At 45.6% G+C, this 12,475-nt stretch overlaps 1 protein-coding gene across 1 annotated transcript in view; it reads left to right on the forward strand.

The window, feature by feature from the left end:
• SRD5A2 (steroid 5 alpha-reductase 2) overlaps window positions 1–12,475 on the forward strand; it is a 606,456-nt gene that overhangs the window by 331,795 nt on the left and 262,186 nt on the right. The gene's annotated exons all lie outside the window — the stretch shown is intronic.

The raw sequence follows: 12,475 nt of genomic DNA on the forward strand, positions 1-12,475 counted from the left end.
AAAGATCAGAAAAGATAGAATCCATGAATCTTTGAAAGATGGACGGGGCATTAGTGAGTCCGAAGGGCATTACTCTATATTCATAGTGACCAAAAGGTGTTCTAAAGGCGGTCTTCCACTCATCACCTTCTCTGATTCTTAGCAGATGATAGGCTCCTCGGAGATCCAGCTTAGTGAACCTCTTGGCTCCTCTGACTGCTTCTAAGATGTCTTTGATGAGGGGTAACGGATACCGGTCTTTGATAGTGATCCTGTTTAACCCTCTGAAGTCGATACAGGGACGCAGGTCTTTGGTTTTCTTTGGTACAAAGAAAAGAGGAGCCCCGGCGGGTGAAGAGGAGGGAGTTATTAACCCACTTTGTAGATTCTCATCGAGGTACTCCTTCAGAATTTGTTTCTCTGGTTCGGTGAGGGAGTACATCCGCCCAAAAGGAACTACAGTGTCTGGCTCTAAAGAAATGGCACAGTCGTATTCTCTGTGGGGTGGCAATTCAGGTCTTTCAGGCTTCTGGAATACATCGATATAGTCCTGATACTGTCTGGGAACTCCCTGTAGAACATTAATGGATCCTCCCACCTGGGCAGGTGCTGTTGAGAGACTTTTTGGGGACCAATAATCCCCGGCCGGATAGCAATGGTGTTGACAAAAATGGGAGGATAACGAAATGGTTTTTGTTTCCCAGTTGATGTAAGGATTGTGCCGTGTAAGCCATGGAATTCCCAGGATCATGACATGGTGTGGTGATGAGATTAAGTCAAACGAGAGAATTTCCTGATGTTTACCGAACTGTAAACAGAAAGTAGGGGTGGTGTATTGTACAGGTCCAGAGGCCAAGAGTAACCCATCAACAGTATGTACCTGTTCTGGTATTTCTTTGGGTATTTGTGTTATCTGTTGTTCTTTGGCCCAGGTTTCATCTAAATATAGGCCACTGGCTCCGCAATCCAATAAAGCCAAAGTTCTTGCTTCGCGGCCATCAGTTAAATGGAGGGTAACTGGTAAGAGAAAAAGAGCAGTTCCTTCCTCCCTGGAAGAGCAAATAGAAGGTATATCACGATATCCCGTTCTCACCCTTCTTACTGGGGACGGGAGTTGGCGTTTCCCAAGGGCTTGGTTGGACGAATGGGGCAGGCGCGAATTAGGTGACCAGCTGCACCACAATATAGGCAAAGCCCCTTCCTTCGTCTATGTTCCCTTTCGCTGGCGGATAGAGGTCCGCGAGCTGTGTCAATCTGCATGGGCTCTTCCTCGGTATTCCCTATGGATTCAGGGCGGGCTTCCTCGGAACGATGGGCGAAGGGACGAGATGGTACTGAGTGAAAAGGCAAACGACTCTTCTTTTTCTCCATTCGTCGTTCATTTAACCGATACTCTATAGTTAGTGCTTGGTCCATCAACCCTTTGAGGTTTTCTATCCTGGCAGAATGTACTAGTTCATCTTTGATGTCCTCTCTTAGACCTCTACGGAAGAGTGTCACCAAGGTATGTTCCACCCAGGTTGTTTCTGCAGCTAATTGTCTGAAACGGGTGATGTATTGTAATACATCCTGACTCCCTTGTTGGACTTCGCAAAGAGCCTCTTCTGCTGACGCCTCGAGTCCAGGGCGTTCAAACATCTGTTTAAAAGTAGTGATAAAGGTGGAATAATTAGATAGACAGGGATCGTTTCTGGTTACTAGAGGTGTGGCCCAGGCCAAGGCTGGTCCTGATAAGGCACTAATCAAATACCCCACCTTGGTCTTATCTTGTACAAATTGCAAGGGGCGAAAGGCAAAGTACACCGTTAAGGCATCCAGGAATTCTTTTAATGTGGTGGGATCCCCGGAAAATCGAGGTGTAGAGGCGGCTACTGCAGGGACATCTGTGGTCCTGGAGGCAAAGGCTTGTCGATAAACAGTATTCTCAGTACGTAATTGCTGGAGTTCTTGAGCCTGTTGTTGTATCGTCGCCAGTAGGTCCTGGTTAGTAGGTTCCGTGTTTGCCACTGGGTTATCCATAGTTCCGGACTGCAACTGGAATTGTGGGCGTTGCAATCTGTTGCAGTTCTCAACGGTCTTACCCTCGCAGCGGAGAGGCGTAGTGGAACGGTCCTTGTTCCGACGGGTTCTGCTCTGGCCGAGGTAGGGGCGACCCCTTCCGGTAGCCACAGTGCTGTTTGGTATGAGCGAACCACTACAGTCCGTGCCCTCCAGAAGGAGTCCCAGAGGAAAAACCCCAGTAGGGTAAAAAACCTCCACAGGAACTCCCTGAAACGAAAAGGAGGACACCAGGGTATTAGGACCGCAGTTCAGGAAGGCAGGAAAACAAGGCAAATCAGGAACAGACAGGATTCGCAGAAGGATATCAAATAGGAGCGTGACTATCACCAAGGAGTGTTGCAACGCAATGAACAGGCAGTTGGAATCCCCTTATATACCCCTGGACAGGAAACAGGAAACAGGAAGTAGAACACCGCCATCTTGGATTGGGGAAGAGATAACAATAGTGAATTAGGTATGTGCGTAAAACAATGCATGCTGGGTAGAGAGGGAGTGGTCAGCATGCTGAGAGGAAAAAAAAAGGACAAGTATAAAGTGCACCATGTGTAAGGGTTCTGTTTCGTTCCCAGGATATCGGTAAGTGAGATATAACATGCAAGAAAGCGCATCACGCGCTGTAAGCGGCCCTGCCGCGTCTGTTTTTATTGTAAAATGTATAATAGGGGAGGCGGCGAGTGCCGCAACCCTTAAACCGGCTCCTTGGAGCCTCCCTGGTTTTCGCCTGAGCCGCGGCATCCCCCGCGAACCAAGCGTCAACCGTGGTGGGCGTCGAAACCCGAACGCCGGCCGCGGCGCTCCCCGCGACCGGGGCGTCGGCCGCGGCGAGATTGGCGTGCCGCGCCGCGGCAACCGGGGCCCGCGGCCGCGGCAAGCGCCGCGGTGAGAGCCGCGGCGTAACACAAAGAGCTTGTGAAAATAATCTACAAATATGCAAGAAATCCGCTATAGCTTTCCATTCCTGACAAAAACTATGGTGCATACATATGACAGAATTAGCAAATCATTGTAAAACCATCACAAAACATTTAACTTGAATTGCAAAAAATGTTACTGCTCAGCAGTAATCCATGAAACATTCTGATGTCATCAGGAACAATCACAACTTGAGAAGTAATCAGAGACTCATTTGTAAGTCATCCTGAACTCACCAGGCAGAGTTTCTGAACTCTGCTGATGACTTCAAGAGCTTGATGATGTCTGATGATGTGAAAATGACTTCTAAGGTAGTTGGATGATCATCCAATGGCTCCGGGATGGCTTCTAAAGTAATCCTGTTTGACCTGGATAGGCAATGCTTGTTAATGGAGTAGCAGGCCACACTAGAATTTTCTACTGATCCTCTGGCCAGTTATCCACAGTTTCAGACTAGAATAAACTACGGGAAGTGTGATAACACCTTTGATGCTGTGGCTTCATCGCCACACTTAAAGAGCCCAGAGTTGATACAAGGATAACATGAGGCACCAATGTTGGCACAGGTAGAAAGAACTAAAGAAGAACTGTTCTTGGCTTCTGACATCAAAAACAAACTCCTAAGAACCGGCCCCAGGACAAAAACAAACACATGGTTTAGAAAAAGAGCTGTCTAATAACGCCTGTACAGATTTGTGAACAGCTCACAAGCTACTGCAGAAGCCCTGACATGACTTTCTAATAAACTAGATATGCAAGTAACTCTCTTTAACATGCTAGCTCTTTTTGTATAGGGTACGGATGAAAAACTAGCAAATCTAAACTTCCTCAGTATTCAGGCACAATCTGAGGCAGCGCTGACAGTATTTGCTTTTCCAGTTGTTGGATAAACTTCAGTTGCTTTTCCATTGTCCTGGACACTCTAATAACAGAAATAAACAAGCCTTTGCAATGCAATAGGTCTCGCGCTTGCTCGAGTTAGAGCTATAAGCGTGGTAAATTCCTAACTGGACTTTTCTTGCCACAAAATTTGAAAATGAAAAGTAAAACAGTTGACATAAGCGAGACGATTCAAAGCGCCACAGCCGCCATGAGCATGAGCGCGAAAGAGACACACAAAAGGAAAAAAAAGTTAGCTCGCAATCAAACATATCGGCAAAAGTGCAATTATCCATGTAGCAGGGTCAGTCCCCAAGGTGGTAACAAAACCGCCACAAGGAGGGACAAACGTAAAGCACTTACCAATGTCATCAAAGGATTTTTGAAAGACAAGCCCACGAACGAGTGAAAGTGATAGTCAAGAGGTGGGCGTGGTTAAAAGCCCAAATAGATACCAAGACGTCGTAAAAGCAGCGCTTCCGCACTGCTATGCGCAACCTAAAAAGATTTTTAAAAACTTAGTAGAACTTTAGGGAAAGGAGAATGAGTTACCTTAACTACAGTTCTATTTGCAGAGCACATGTACCGTTCTTTGAATAATTAAATCCTGCTCTTGCAATTCTTGAAGAAGGATCAAATACGCCTCCTTAGGAATAAGTCAATCAGTGCTTAATTTGTTCTTGTTGTTTCTGGTGCTGAGCATTGGCACTTATTTTTTATGGCTAGGGCTTATTCTTCTGCCTCAAGCATTTGCTGCGAGCAAAAGACACATATGGGAAAGACGGAGGAAGGGAAAAACGAAAAAGCGTCATAAAGGGAGAAAGTAGAAAGCTGCAAGTGTGAGCTGAAGGGGCAGGGAGTGGCTTTGTATGGATTGAAGAGGCCCGAGATGGCTTCAGTGCCGCCTGGTTCTTCGTATATCAGTTAAGCTCTACGGATGTAGCTCAAGGCAGCAGCATATTTTTGTCAACAGCAGAACTGTAACTAAGCGAAACATGAACTCTTCATAAATGAAATGAATAGAAAGCTTAAACAGTGCTGTTTTGGGAGCTGACTGCCAGAACACTAGATGCCCCGTTGTAACCTAGGAAAAGTAATCGCAATACTTTTGCACATGCTCTGACAAAAGAATAATCTATTTTTTTAAAAGCCTTTCAGTGGACCCTTGTTCAACCCGTGAAACTGACACACCCCTCAAATCAGAACGCCACGACTGAATTACTTGAGATTATAATACAGAAGAGGTGTAAATTGATCTGCAGCCCTTAAACACCGCTTAAGTACCGGCGATTATTGTAAAAGCTCTCGGAACCAGTACGAAAGCACAAGTAGCTCGGGTACATATTCTGAACTCAATGGGGATCAACGACCAAATCCTGAAATAAATAGATTCTCCCGGCCCCCTGTCCCAGCACCAGAATTCTTTATGTTTTTTTCAGGTCACATAAAGGAACTGATTAAAGCAAGGTCAAATATGTCTTAAATATAGAGGTGTGCCAACATTCTAATAAATGTTTACAACATTTTACATACTTTGCTAACTTTCAAGAAAAAGTTTGTGAACTACATTTCTCTATTGAACTGTGGCTTGCTGTTATCTCGAGTGACTTTTTTCTCGTGAGCGCACTCTTTGTATGGAAAAAGTCTTGTAAAATACTGCAGAAGACTGGCTGATGCAGATTATGCCTCTTAGTGAAACATTTTCCACACGAACAAGCCCACCACAAGCAAAACACTGCATGAAATTTCCTGGTGCTAGATATCTAGCAATCGTACGAATTTCAACAAACTCAATGTAAACAAAGTATACACATTTTTTTCAGCGCAATTGAAATGTTGCTCGGGCATCGTTTTAAACTGCTTATTCAAATTACCAAACCTACATAAAAACCACTTTCCTTGAACATGATATCACAAGAACTACTTGCTGTAATTAAAAAAATAAATAGTGGTTTCCATTTCGAATGAATGAACTACTAAAATAAATATAATCCCGAGTAGATTTGCCTCCATTCAGCGCACACACTACAGCAGAAATGTGGAAAACCCCACGGAAGAGAGAGAGCAAAGTACACAGAGGCACGAAGTCCTTATTTTAATACCAGCCAGTCCAGGCTTCAGGAAGAGACTACAATGCTACAAACGTCACCTCGAGGAGACCTTCCAGGTAGACTAAGGAGGGACGTAGAGGTGAGAGATGGGCTAGTCTAGAGGAGACCGGGCTGTGTTAAGGAAATTGATCTACTAGGAGTAGGTGCAAACCACAAAAGGGAAAGAAGTAAGCAACGGCAAAAGGCAACGACGTGGGGTGGAAGAGCTGGAGAAGGGACAATGGCACAGGCGGGTAATGTAAGCCCTTGTGGAGAGCAATAGCATAGTAAACTCCTAACCGGACTTTTCTTGCCTCATCAATTGAAAGAAAAAAACGAGCTCGATTGCGCTATGTAAAACCCAGCGCAATCGCGCTGTGTGGAAAATATAAAAATAAAGTAGTGCAGAAACCAGGCTAAAAACATGGAGCCTCGTATGTTTTCAGTAGTTGGCCGGTGCGCTCGAGGAGGGCTAAACACCAGAAAAGGCATAACATAGGCATGCCATTCACTAATGAAAGCATATGGATTCTAAAAGGCAAGCCAACGAACCAATGAAAGTAATAGGAGTGGCATGGGCGTGCTTAAAAGCCCAAAGAGAGATTACAACAGGGACGGAGCGCTTGTGCACTCAACCCTAAAAAGTTATATCACAGCACTCCCCCCCCAAACTAGAGTGTCCATGTACATCAAATAATAGGGCTAAACACCACTTTGAATATGAAAAGTTTCTAAATAGTCAATCTGGAAGTGCCTCAATAAAAGTAAAATATGACAAATTAAAAACATATGGCCAGGATCCTCCAGCACCTTCCTGTGAAGACTGCTATCCATAAAAGTCCCATGATGAGGTACCAATAAACTAGAATACTGATTTCACATCACACAACTGCGTCCGTCAAGAACAACTTAACAAACAAAATGTAGTTTATGTTAGGGCAGAGTTGCAGCATACAAAAATACAGAAAACTACCTGACCTCAAGGCACCAACCTCTCCAGCGCTACAAGTTTTCACCTCTCCTCAGATTCAAAAATCCGAATTGAAACCATTGACAAGGAGAAGGCTAATAAATCTCAAGAAAGCAAGGAATAAAAACCTAAACAAGCATTTGCAAAGCAACAGGTCTCGCATTTGCAAGAGTTAGGGCAATTGGCATTATAAATGTCAATGTCTTTTACCTATGTGTTTTGGTTTTGAGTGTAGTGGATGTATGTGGTGTGGAGTGGAATTATGTGGAATCGTTAATTGTGGAATTGTGTGGGTTAGGATAGTGTGGTGTGGAGTATATATTGTGTAGTGGAATTATGTAGCATGGTGAATTACAGCAGCCTTTACGCACTTATGACTGTTGTGGTTGCAAAATCATGCCAGATGAAAGCCTAGGGGAGTGGGAGTACTGAGACATCCTCAGGTGTTTCAGGTGAGTGGTGCTGTCCAGAATGTATGGGAAGTATGGATTGATTAAAGGTGGGAAGGGTATAGGTATCTTTAGGAACTATACTATAGCATTGGGGAAGGTTTCTTCTCACTGCCATCTCTGGACGCCCTTAGAGCGAACATGTCAATTAGAAACACACAAAGCAAGTTATTGCTAGAAAACCTCGGGTGATTAGAAATATGACAAAAGCAACCATTATGCTATCAGGGTCAGTACATGCCAAACAGTTTGCTTCTTAACAGTTAAAGCCAGCTTTGATTTTCGTCTCAGGCAAAATACTTTGAGGCGCATCTAATATTTTTCAAAAAGGCATTCAAGCAGCATAGGGAAGAAACTGCAACAAATCACACAAAGTAAAACTCCAAATGGAGCATTGCAGAAATTGAGGTGATAGACGGTCTGGCGTCCTATTTATTGTTGAAATAAACTCAGCAGAGGGTTTACACCCGGTACAGTGTGTCTCTCCTTGAATGGTTGGGAACGAGGGCCAACACTCCAGAAATAAAACAATGGCACTAAAATCTAACTCTCAGAACAGCAAACATGAAGTATTGATATGCAGGTACCCCAGCTTTTTTTTTGGAAAATAGACTGTGGCAATTAAGGGCCAACACAGTCTATTCACCAATACACACCCTGAATTATCTTTCATCTGACAACATCTGGGGTTCTACTGTAAAGAAGGTAATCTGGGATTCATGGTTTGACGACAGGGTACCATCTGCCGAAGGAGGCACACATTGTTATCAAATAGTTGTGCCAGCACTGTGAACACACATCTGGGACACCTTTGTAGCCCTACCTGCTGTCCTGGAAATATGCACAGTTAGGATTTTCAACATGAAGCCCATTCTTGTGTTCACAGCTGGGTGAGATGCAGGCTGAGTGAGGCCGAAAACATCTAAGCGCTGGGAGGAGGGAGGGAATTAGAAGCAACACAATCTCAGTCTTTAAATGAACAGCAAATGTGACCAGATAAGATTTACCGCCCTGTTTCCAGCAGACCTCAGAAAGACGAGCAGTCCTCTCCATTGCTCCAGATGAAAGATCAGAGTAGTCCCTGTGATAAAGTAGCCTCTTTCTAGGATGGTTACCCCCCCCTTTTTGGCCTGTTTGTCAGTGTGTTTGTCTGTGTCACTGGAATCCTTCTAGCCAGGACCCCAGTACTTATGTTTTGTGGCCTGTTTGTCAGTATGTTTGACTGTTTGTCAGTATGCTTGACTGTGTCACTGGGATCCTGCTAACCAGGACCCCGTTGCTTATGCTCTCTCTTTTCCCAAATTTGTCACTACATACTGGTAACCAAGTATTTCATCCCAAATTGGCATACTGGTGCCCCCTTATAAGTCCATAGGATATGGTACTTAGGTACCCAGGGCACTGGGGTTCCAGGGGATCCCTATGGACTGCAGCATTACTTTTGCCACCCATAGGGAGCCCAGGCAAAGGCTTTTACAGGACTGCCATAGCAGCCTGTGTGAAATGGTTCATGTACCATTTCCCATCCATTTACACTGCCCCAGGTCACTTATAAGTCAACTATACGTCAGGCCTTCCAACCCTGAAGCCTGGGTGCAAAGTACCTGTGTGTGAGGACACCCCTGCACTAGCAGAGGTGCACCCACATCGTCCAGGACCATTTTCCTGGACTTCGTGAGTGCAGGGATGCCATTTTACGCTTGCACTGGATACAGGTCAATACCCATGTCCAGCTTCACAAAGGTAACTCCAAATATAGCCATGTAAGGTGTCAAACATCTGGGAATTGTACCCCAATACTGATTCTAGTATTGGTTTTACAATTCCATGCACTCTTGGGCTCCACAGTGAACCCCCAGTACTGCCATATGAGCCTTCTGAGGTTTTCCAGGCATCCCCACGTACAGGTTTCTGCCCTCCTGTTGCTTGAGCAGCTAAAGCCCAGGAAGGCAGAACAAAGCATTTTCTTTGGGAGAGGGTTGTTACACCCTCTCCCTTTGGAAATGGGTGTTACAGGCATGGGAGGGGTAGCCTCCCAAAGCCTCTGGAAATCATTTGAAGGGCACAGGTGGTGCCCTCCTTGCATAATCCAGTCTACACCAGTTCAGGGACCCCCAGTCCCTGCTCTGGCACAAAACTGGACAAGAGAAATGGGAGTGACCACTCCCCAGTCCATCACCACCACAGGGGTGGTGCCCAGAGCTACTCCAGAGTGTCCCTGGGTTTTGCCATCTTGGATTCCAAGGTGGTGGGGCTCTCTGGGAGCATCTGAGTGGCCAGTGCCAGCAGATGATGTCAGAACCCTCCCCTGATAGGTGCTTATCTGTGTAGCTGACCAATCCCCCTTTCAGGGCTATTTACTGTCTCTTCTCTGGGTATTTACTCAGATGCGGATTACAAGACTCCAGCAGGAATCCTCTGCATCCTTTACTTCACCTTCTACTGACAAAACTGCATCTGGACCCTCCAGGAACTCTACAAACTGCAACAAAGAAGCAAAGACGACTTCCTCAACATTGTATCTTCAGCTCCTGCCAGCAACTGCAACTTTTTCCAGGTCGTGCATCCTCCGAGGACTGCCTGTCTTCAGCTTGCACCAGAAGAACGAAGGAATCTCCCTTGAAGTGAAGGAGTCACTTCCCTGCTTCAGCAGACACCCTTCTGCTACGACGACGGGTGTCGTGGGTCCCCTCTCTTGGCAAAGTGCGTGGATCCAGCAACACAGGTGGTGGACTGAAGTTGTCCCAACAGTTCCTAAGGTCCAGCTGTTCAACTTTGCTGGAGGTAAGAGCTTGCCTCCCCATGCAAGACAGTACCCTTGTGCAATGCGTGATTTGCAATTGCCAAGGCTTGTCTGCAACCTTCCACAAAGTTCTTCGTGCACAGCACATCTCCGGCTCCCAGCACTCGTTCCTGTGACACACAGCTTCCTGAGTGGTTCTCCGTCAGCGTGGGATCCCTTTGTGTCGTGCTGCATGGGACTCAATGTGCACCTTCTTTGTCCCCCGTAATGTGTGACTCCTGTGAATGCTGCCTGGTCTTCTGAGGGCTCTCCGACTTGCTGAGAGCCCCCTCTGTCTCCACCTCCTGGTAGAAGCCACCAGGTCCCTCCTGGTCCCGTGCAGCGCCATTTACCGCTAACTGCAAGCTTTGTGTGTGCCTAGGCCTGTTGGCGGAATCCAGCGACGCAAACCAGACTGTAATCTTCAACCCGACGTGGGACAATATCTGCACCAACCAGGAACCTGCATCCATCTTCCTGGGTGCAGTACTGACTGTTCTTCTTCATCAGTGGTTCTTCTTTTGCATCTTTATCCAGGTTGGCAGGGGCTCCTGTTCTCCCTGGACTCTTCAGTGCTTCTTAGACTTGGTCCCTTTCTTTCACAGGTCTTCAGGTCCAGGAATCCATTGTTGGTGTCTTGCAGTCTCTTCTGGTTTTTGCATTATCTCCTTTCTTGTGTTCTTGTGTGTTCTAGGAAAGTTACTGTAATTTACTCCTGTTTTCCTGGGCTCTGGGGTGGGTTCTGTTACTTACCTTTGGTGTTTTCTTACACTCCCAGCGGTCCTCTACACACTACACTTGCCTAGGTGGGAAACCGACTTTCGCATTCCACTATTTTAGTATATGGTTTGTGTTCCCTCTAGGCCCACTGCAACCTATTGTGATTTTCACTTTTGGCACTGTTTTTAACCGTTTTACAGCTATTACTGCATTCTTGTGTATATACTGTGTATATTACTTACCTCCTAAGTGAGTAGGTACTTTTGGCATTGTGTCACTAAAAATAAAATACCTTTATTTTTGTAACACTGAGTATTTTCTTTCATGTGTGTGAGTACTGTGTGGCTACAGTGGTATTGCAAGTGGTCTGCATGTCTCATAAATAAGCCTTGGCTGCTCAGCTACAGCTACCCCTAGAAAGCCTGGCTTCTAGACATTGACTACATTTCACTAATAAGGGATAACTGGACCTGGTATAAGGTATAAATACCATTGATACCCAATACAAAGCAGGCCAGCCTCCTGCAGTCCCTGAACACCATAGGTAAACAAAGAAAACTAGTACACACAAAATGAGGGAAGCCGAACAAAGAAAAAATGGCATGTCTTGGGTAAAGGGGAGGTTGAGTCCTGTGTTGTGAACTTCGTCTCTGCCAATTTCTTGCCCCCCGATGGCATGTCACATAAAGTATGTTTAATGGTAGTGCGCGTGATGTCTTGTTCCATGATGTGGTCACTGAGCAGCTGATGTGACTTGGAAACTACTGCCGTTATTATACAAGCCAAAAAAGTGATGCTTTCACAACTGAAGGAAGCAAGCACATATATGTTTCCAAGCATGCGTCTGCAGTGCACGTAACTTACACAGCAATTCGATGGCCCACTGGGTACAGAGACGATTTTAAAAAGTGACAGCATACAGTGCTCAAAGCGTGGAGGTGGTCTCATGCAGGTGATCCCCACAACTGACACAATGAGGGGGGAGTGACTGTGTGGCAGGCAGGATGTTAACAGGCAGACAATAGGCATAGCTTACCTTGCCTGCCCACAATCTTGGCCACATGCTCGGAGTTAGGCACCAGGACGCACTCGGTGGTGTTGGAGCTCTTCAGCCGCAGCTCTGCCGCCAAGTGTCACCCCTAAACTACGAAACCAAGTTCACACATTATTTCGAAGGATAACGAAAGCCAATCATAGCACTAGTGCCTACGTAGACATCAGGAGCCACGTGTCCTTATGTCAGGGAGCTAGCCTCGAGCATCACGAACGGCAGTCGTTCTCTCCACCTTGGCACTCAAAACCATTTTCCAACGAACCTCAAACAACGAGATCTCACAAGAAGGTCACTCTGGTTTGGTGAGTGGGCATTACACTGTGAGAATTTTGATCATTAATAGACGCCAGCCTTGGAAGTAAACCCTATATAACTTAAAAGGTGGTCACATTTTGTCCAAAACATTACCAGCTTTTACTCACATTTTGCATTTTTACATTTTAATTTGGGCCAATCTGGACGTTATAGCTCTGTGAGCAGTTACTATTACAATATGGAACGATATTCATTTTATGGACCCTGGAAGAATAAAAGGTGAAAATTAGGATATAGGGCTTACTTGAAAGATGCACATTTGTC

This window comes from Pleurodeles waltl, chromosome 5 (assembly GCF_031143425.1).
Source record: "Pleurodeles waltl isolate 20211129_DDA chromosome 5, aPleWal1.hap1.20221129, whole genome shotgun sequence".
Classification (NCBI taxonomy): domain Eukaryota; kingdom Metazoa; phylum Chordata; class Amphibia; order Caudata; family Salamandridae; genus Pleurodeles; species Pleurodeles waltl.